At 41.6% G+C, this 8,923-nt stretch overlaps 1 long non-coding RNA gene across 1 annotated transcript; it reads left to right on the top strand.

Moving 5' to 3' along the window:
- Positions 1–910: 910 nt before the first annotated feature.
- On the top strand, positions 911–2,008 carry LOC308480995. Its single transcript, XR_013988395.1, has 2 exons — positions 911–1,004; positions 1,751–2,008. It is a non-coding gene; the product is annotated as an uncharacterized lncRNA (long non-coding RNA).
- The last annotated feature ends 6,915 nt before the right edge of the window (positions 2,009–8,923 follow it).

The raw sequence follows: 8,923 nt of genomic DNA, 5'->3' as shown, positions 1-8,923 counted from the left end.
AGCAGGACAGTTTGTACAGCAAACCCCAAAGGCTGTTAAATGTGATACTGAATCAATTTGCAGCTAAATTAAAGGTGAGGGATGTGAAATGTGGGACGGATTCCAGCAAAACAGGAAATGTAACTCATAGAAGACTTGCAGGGAGTGAGGGGGTAGGGAGGATGCAATTAAGCAGATGTAAAGATGGAAGAAAATGTGTTTTAAACCTTAACACTTCCATTGATTCCCCCCCCCCCTTGATGTGTTTTGGCTGCACATGTATTGAGCTGAGAAAATGCTGAAATATTGTGATCAGAATTATGTTTTCAAGATCCTCCAGGGCAAATCAATGGGAGAGGTGACTGTTTTATAACTTCCCTTTGAGGGAAGTCAGCAAGCAAAATAAATGCAACCCAACCACAGCTATTTAAAAACAAACAAAAAACCCTGCAATAAACTGGTGGGTTTTTTTATTATTTTCTGATTTTTTGCAACAGGACATCCCACTGACTTTTATCTAAGCTCATTAGGCTTTAAAGCTGGCATCTAGTCACATGAAAAGACATGTAAATCAAAATAAGGTCCTGGGTTTATGCTGAATGTTAGCTGAGGTCTGAAATACATCCAAGCCTTTGGTTCTAGATGCATTCGTTTGGTTAAAGTCAAAAGGATTTGCATCCAAGGGAAAGAATGGCCACCCATTTGGTGATGCATCTTATTCATTGTTAATCATGCACTAAAATGCATCATTAGTTGTGTGGTTTATATATGTATGTATGTATGTATGTATGTATGTATAATTTGAGCATATCACTCTGGACTTAATACAGAGTATTTTGTGTCCTGACAAAGGTGTTTGCTGAAATGCGCTAGGACTAATAAATTACATTGCTGCACACTTATGTGTTTTCTCTCCTCTTGCTATTTGTACCCAGAGCCAAGTTACACAGAATATTTACATCATATGGGGTGGTGCTTATTTTCAGCCAGGCAGCAAGGGTGACTGACGGCAGCAGGATGGTGATGTAATTGTCCTCTCTCTCGTGCTTAGCTGTTACTCTAAGTAATGCTGGATTAGCACTGGGTGAAGTCACAGCACAAATAATGCAAGCTATTGCATTATAACTTGCATCAGGTTCAGTTCCATCCCTTGAAAAGCACTATGTGGCTGACCTTTTACACTGTTGTGGTGCCAGTGGAAAAACAACCTTATGCTGGTTTTGAATGCCTCCTGCCTGATATTTGTTTCCTGTTCTTGTTTCACTATCATTATGGTATGCAGGCAGCTGAATGGAAAGATAGCAAAACTCTGGCTGTGCTGAAATCAGTGACAAAACTTCATTTATATCAGTGAAGCAAGGATTTAGGCATTGTATGTGCAATTACCCACACCCCCTCTGTGCATTCACAGACAAAACTGGCTGGGTTTGGCTGAACAGTGGGAACAGGATAATCATACCCATAATCTTATTAGAGGAAAATAGGTTCACAAATAGTGTTCTACTTTTGTTACCGGCCTCAATGGCAGGGAATGGATTGTGTATACTTTGCAATCATAAGTGCCCATTATAATTGTGAAAGTGTTTTGATGCATTAAAAATATATCTGAATGTCACTACTGCAGCCCCAGCAACAAAAATAGGGAAAGAGAAGAAATGCTTCAAAGGCCAAAATGTTTGAAGATTATAAACAGCGTAAAGCTGATACACATCAGCGTTTGTTTCTCTGGCTCTGAAAGAAGCATAACTTTTCTTTTTTTTACCCTGTGCAGAAGAGCAGGTTGCAGTCGGAGTTGATGAAAATTATTCAGTTGCAGTTGCATCAGGAAAACCAATTGTGATATGCATGAAATTTTTAGAATATCTTTGCCAACTCTGTTCTGCCAGTGATGTGGATTTGCATAAAAACAGCGTTGGCCAATGAAAGGCTGTATAGGTAAAAGAATTTTTCTGCCACCCAGCCTCTTGTCTGCTTGAAAGGGAGTTTTTGGTTTCATGGAACAAATAAAGCATGAAGCTAAATAATTAAAGCCTGGCATTAAGGGACAATGTAATTTGTCATTATCTAGAAACTATTTGTGTGTTTCAGATACTGGAAGATTTTTCTTTTTTTAAGACAAAAAAAAAATCCTAACAAAGAAAAGAGAAATATCCCCGGTAGCATTTGCAAAATGTATACTACCTCTGGAAGGGAGGGAAAAAAACCAGAAACCAAGTGGAGCACATCTGCTTACTGGAAACCTAATACTGTTATTGTAAGGTTTTGTATAACTCACTTCCTGTCTTTATACTTACACAACAGGATATTTAAATTACAAGGACAACAGAGGAATGAGGCAAAAGATTCAGCTTACTGCTGTTGATCACAAATATATAGTCTCTGATTAAACGCTCACTTTTATGAGGAAAGTCACTTTCAGAAATAATTAGTAACCACAAGGTCACTCCTTAATTAAACAAGCCCAAGTGATTAACATCAGATTTACTGTTTATTAACTGTTTTACTATGCTGCTTAAAAAAAAAACTTTTACATAGTGGCAAGCACTAGTCATGCTACACAGGGAAGTCTTATCACCATTTCCGTTGCTAATGTAGTCTTTGGGGTTTTAATATCTCAGCAGTAACAAATTGCATCAGGATGAAACCTGGTACTGAGATGCAGCTTCACAGTCACACTTTTTATTGTACCAGAATACAGTTGCCTCAACTGGAGAGGTTGAAAATAAAGGAAAACAAAATAAAAAATGAAGCAATTGCCAGGCTCAGTCACCATTAAGGGATCTCCTTAATCTGAACGATTTTTAAATTCCTATTTGGAAAGCTTTTCATCTAAAAATAAATATATCCATTTTGCCCTTACAAGCTGCTGCAACACTGATATGGGTTTATGGAAGTATTTAATCTATGGAGGGGAAGTAAAATATATGGATGCTCATGGGGTTGAAAGCCGGCACCTTCATGTGCAGAACAATTATGGCCATAGCTGTCAACTTTTCCCTTTTCTTGCGAGGAATCCTATTCAGAATAAGGGAATTTCCCTTAAAAAAAGGGAAGAGTTGACAGCTATGATTATGGCTTGGAGTTGTGTTAAAGCATTCAAACTGCAATCCTAACCATGTCTACTCAGAAGTAAGTCTAATAGGGCTTACTCTCAGGTAAGTGGGTTAGTTTGTGGTAAACAATTTAGACCTGGGTAAAAATGGCCTCCAAAAATCCTCCATGACTGTTCAAGGGCAACAAATTGGGGGGGGGGGTGTTTTGTGGGGTGTTGATGAAATTTTCCGAACAGTTTTTCCTCAAAATTTTAGCTCTTTGGACATGCAGTCCTGTGGTTCCTTGAAGGATGACCCAGGGCCATAGGAAGCATTGGCTCTTCCTTTCTGATGGCATGGAAAAAGAGCTCTGATTTCAAAGAGGCAGATTTTATATTGCATTCCCCGCTGCCATGGAAACTTCTTGGGCTACTTCACTTCTAACATCAGAGCTCCTGTGTCAGGATCAGTGTCGGATTTATGTATAAGCTAAACAAGCTATAGTTTAGGGCCCCACTCTCTTGAGGCCCCCCCAAAAAATTAAAGGGGAAAAAACCACTGGATGTACATTTCCAAAATATAAGATAAAAAGCAAATTACTTTGATAAAATACATATTTTGTTATGTGCAAATGGCTTTAGATACTTATTAGGTCCATAAATTAGCATATATTCAACACAAAAAAACAGCAACCATTTATTGTTGACAAAGGACAGCTGGACATATAAAGAGTCCCATTACCTTCAGTAGCTTAGGTCCTCATCAAATCTAAATCCGGCCCTGGTCAGGATAGGGCAGTCTGCAGTGGGGGAAGGAAATGTCCTAGGCCACATCAGTCCCCCAGCACATACACCCCAACTGGGGAGAAAACTGTACCATTTTCAATCAGAGTAAAATCAGATGATAATGAACCAACTTCTGGGAAAGGATGGAAGAGCACAATGCCCCGCCAGCAGAAGCCTGGCAAAGGACTGGATCAGGCAGATGAACTTCTTTTGGTTGTCCTTTCCCTCCATCTTAGAATTGGAGCCTTAATGCTCATAGTTCATATTGGTCAATGAGCAAGGGTGTCGGTGGGGCAGGGAACCTCAGCTCCAGGGGCCAAATTTTGCTCCCCAGGCCTCACTGTCCTGCTCTGTGGCCAGCCTCAGGCTCTAGCGATGCAGAGCTCTGGCATTGCTTCAGCAACAAATGAAGAGAGACAGAGTCCTATATAGGCAGCCCTGTATAGGGAAGTTTTTAATGTTTGATGTTTTACTGTGGTTTTATAATTTGCTGGAAGCTGCCCACAGTGGCTGGGGCAACCCAATCAGATGGTTGGCATATAAAGTATTAACAACAACAACTGACTCCCAAATGCAATCCCCGCCTGCACTGGAAGATGGTTCTTCCATTAAAGGGGCCCATTCGGCTTCAGTTGCATCGTACCATGACAGATTTGGGGGATGGGGGCTCTAGTTTCTCTGAATCTTTTGCAATGAAGTCTTCTGACTTTGTGGACATCCTTGGGCCTACAGGATTGTTTGGTGGAAGTGCTCCTGGGACAGGACCCCTTTTAGTTCACAGTCCTCAACCTCGTTTCCTGAAGAAGGATACTCCAGGTTCATGACACTTTCTGTCAGAACTCTCCCAAGGCCACACTCTGCACCAGCCCTGCTTCACCCCCCCCCAATGTTTGCCTGGGATACTGCTATTGTGCTCCTGCCCTGCATGTGGGCTTCCTGCAAGCATTTGATTGTCCAGTGTGGGACCAAAGATGATGGACTAGATAGGCCTTCAGTGTGATCCATCAGGGCTCTTGTCATGGTCTTATATTTAAAAGAACCCGACGGCCCATTAAGCAGACTGCTCATCCATGTCTGGAAAAAGTGTTTCCCTGGTAGCAGAAAGCAAGGAATGCAACAGGAAAAGCAAAAGATCAGTTATCTGAAAAGTTACAAGCTCCAATTACTCTAGCAGGCACGGAGACAGCTCTTTCTACATCTCAGATGGAGGTTAGATCCTAAAATGGCTACATATTTGCTTAAAACGAGAAGCAATATTGCATTACTTGCTTTCGTTCAGAACATTCCTCTCAGGACTGAGAAGGTAGGAACAGGGCCTCTGCTGACCCTTTGAATTGCACCCTGTCTACATGTTTGGTCTCCACCATTTCTTTTAAGAAAGGAAGTAACAGGTATTTCTTGGGAAGCAGAACACAAGGATATTACCCTATGCTGTTCCTCAGGTGTAGGATCACATATCCTAATTTGAAAGGATGCATTGCTGTGTAGTGCAAGCTGGTCCATAGGACTGAACCACTCAGATGTGAAAATATATTGCACTGGGTTTATTATCTGTTTTGTTTATTTGTATAGCACCATTTGCCTAAGCCACAGGGCAGTTTACGACAAAATCAAATACAGTGGTACCTCTAGTTATGAACTTAATTCGTTCCAAGGTCAGTTCTTAACCTGAAACTGTTCTTAACTAGAGGTGTGCTTTCGCTAATGGGGCCTCTTGCTGCCTCTACACTGCCAGCACATGATTTCCATTCTCATCCTGGGGCAAATTTCTCAACTCGAGATAACTCTTCCAGGTTAGTGGAGTTTGTAACCTGTGGTGTTTGTAACTCAAGGTACCACTGTACCTAAAATTGGGGAGGGGGAGTTGGATTGCTTAAAACAGAAACACAACGCCTCATAATAAATCACTAAACAACAATTATTAATAGCAGCAGCAACAACAACCAATCCAGTTGGATCCAGGCTAGGGATTTATTCCATGTTAGTCCTATTCAGAGTAGACCCATTGACCATCACTGCACTGTATATTTGGGGTCTATGGGCCACAATAAAGCTGTTTGTGTGTGAATAGACCCATTGGTGTTAATGAACCTAACTAACATACGTTCATTCATTTCAATAGGTCTACTCTGATTGGGACTGGCATTGGATACAACCCTGAGTGAGAGCCCTCACACTCAAACCCATATAAAGATTGAGTCATGACTAACATAAGCTGGAACTGTGTCTAAGTATATCTGAATGCAACCCTTTGAAATCCATGCTAAATAGTTCAGACTCCTTTGGAAAACCCTCCAGATGTTATTGGACTCCATCTCCTATCAACTTCAGATAGCCTGGCCAATGGTCAAGGTTTAAAGGTGTTCTATCTAGTGACTAGTCCAGCAACATTTGAAGGACCACAAGTTCCCAACTCCTGATATGAACAGAGCAACACGGTTCTGTATGGTTGGCGCATCACTTCATAGCAGTAATCATGCAGGTCACTTGTGCTGTGTAGTTTAATTTCATGGCAATAGCACACACACACGCACACACACAAAAACTTAAATATTAATGTTGGCCTGGAAATAATCAAGCATTCCAGGAGAACTGCATAATTGCCACTTTAAGGCTGTACCTTGGAACCTTGACTGCAAGGTATGTCTGTGTCAGAGTCAAGAGTGGGATATGGCAGTAATGTATACATTGGACCTGAGTTTTTACGTATTAAGATATCCTGGTTAATTTTTCCTGGAGCCTCCTGAATTAACATATGGTTATGCCTTTCAATTCAGGGGGCTAAAGGAGAAAATAGTTTGTGTACTCTGACTTTGCCAAGTGATAGTTGCCCATCTTAATCTAGGAGAAGATTGCTTTGGACAGCAGCTGAAGCAAAGGTCACTTCATTATGCACAACCTCTTTTTCTTTAGCAAGTCTTCACTGAAATGAAGAAGCCATTATTCCATTGCCTTGTGTGTGTGCGACATTGTGCACAGAAATCACATCACAGGTTGCAAAAATATTTTATTTGGCGACTGCCTATATGTGTATGGTTCCCCCCAACAAAAAAAAAAAAACCACAATGAAGAATAACAATCCATAACAGCAAAAGCATCCAGTGCTTTGCCCTCCCACTTATATCTCATTATTCCACTTCCATTTGCTATCCAGAATGTTGCTCCTTCCTCTGTTGCTCCCAATAGTCATATCAACCATCACACTATCCTTAAGCACACTTAAGGATATCATGAGCAAAAGGCAGGTTAATCACTGACTTTCTATAGACTTATGAGGTTACTTAGGAAGTTCTCAGGGGCTACCCCCGCCCTTTGGGAAAACTTTTGTGCTTTAATAGCCAGCTGCCCCGTGGAGTTACTCACAGTATAATACACCTTTTCTGTGCAGGTTTGAAAGGCATACTGTAAAGAAAGAAAAGGGGATTAAATTGTAAATTTAGGAGAGAGAGAAACCAAAGAGCATGTTTAGCTTCTGTATATGTGGCATATGACTAAAATATCTTTGAGTTCTCACCACAAGTTTCTTAAGGTTCTGCAGCCTCTAAGTAAGGCCTTTGTTGATATGAGTACTCTGCTTGTTACAGAATGCACAAGGTTTATTAGTTTTGGAGTTTTAACAGGGGGAAAGCAGCAAACTGTTCTCAAATTTTGCAGCCCATAATAACCCACACTGGCTTTTAAACGTAAATGAACACTACTGTTGGGTGGGATCATGAGCTGTATTTACAATAATAGTGTCTCGATCCAAATATTTGACAGACTATCATACAAATTATTTGTTTCAGCTCCTTCTCAATAGCTTCCAGCTTCCTGGGAATGTCTATAAAACATGGATGGTGTAAGGAATATTGATAGAGAAAACCGGCAATCTATTTAGCATTAAACTTTAAAGCAAAAGGAGTAAGTGGATGATTTTGAAATGTTTCAGTTTCCGACTATAAATATGCACATATTCATGGACTGAGATTGCTAGGGATGACAACTAATTTATAATACAAATGTATTCAGCATACTTCCTCTAAATCTTAATCCAAGTAATCTCAGAAAGATAAATAACACACACACAGCAAAGAAATCTACCTTCATGGCCTATGCTCTGGGAACGACGTGCCAACATTGTGCCCAATGGGGAAGATACAGTTGTGCTTTATCCTTATCCAAAGAGTTGTGGAATCTGCATAAAGGGCCAGAACCCTGGCTAAATCACACACAGAGCTGTAGTAACCCCTGGCCATGAATGCAAACAACCTACCGGATGCAAATGGATTATATATTAAACGACAGGAAGCCAACCAACAGGCTAGGCTATTTTAAAATCACACACACTAAATAAACAGCCTAACAGTTATTTAGAGCTGAGACTAGAATGTATCAAACCAGGAACGTCAATGAGCAAAATTTGTAGTGGATAGAATTTGAGCAAGGTGAGGATGAAACTTACTGAAGATAGCAGATTCCTTCTTCTGGTGAAGGACTTTCAGGGATTAAATGTGAGAGGGTGTCATGAACTGGCAGGATGACAGGGAGGACAGCAAGGAAGAAGGGTATCCCAGCGAGGGGTGTAGCCAGGACTGGGACACACCGGAGCAAGCAGGGGTGGGGAAAGGAAGTATTCACAGGGTGACAGAGGATGGCGAGGGGATGGGGGTCAGAGGACAGGAACCAGAGCAGCAGGATCCATCACCAGAATCAGAGGGGCCCCTGTCTCCATGAATACAGTGTGCTCTGAGGTGTAGAGAGCAGCAGGAGGGGTGCCCTAGGGACTGAGGCAGGTAAGGACCCACAGGTTAGGCTTGCTAGCTCTGGGATGTGATTCCTCAGCTGAAGTAGGCTTGGAACAGGTGAGGGTCACACGCCTTGTCAAGCCCAGATGCTGAAATCAGCATGCAAAGAGCAAAAAGAAGCAGAGCTGAGGTGCTCAACTGCTCTCGTCGATGGACCTTGGCTTGGATGCTCCTGGATCTCTATTTGACTGTGCTTCAGGTTTGACTCTGGACTGTATCCTGACTGCTGGACTTCAGACTTGGCTACTTGGATTGACCTTGGACTTTGCTTGTGTGGACTGACCCCCAGACTTTGAACTTTGGTCTTGGCATACTGACTTGCTGCCAGGTAGGCCAGGGGTTC

This window comes from Podarcis pityusensis, assembly GCF_964106645.2.
Source record: "Podarcis pityusensis genome assembly, chromosome: 7".
Lineage (NCBI taxonomy): Eukaryota > Metazoa > Chordata > Lepidosauria > Squamata > Lacertidae > Podarcis > Podarcis pityusensis.
This window is presented reverse-complemented; position numbering and strand designations above follow the sequence as displayed.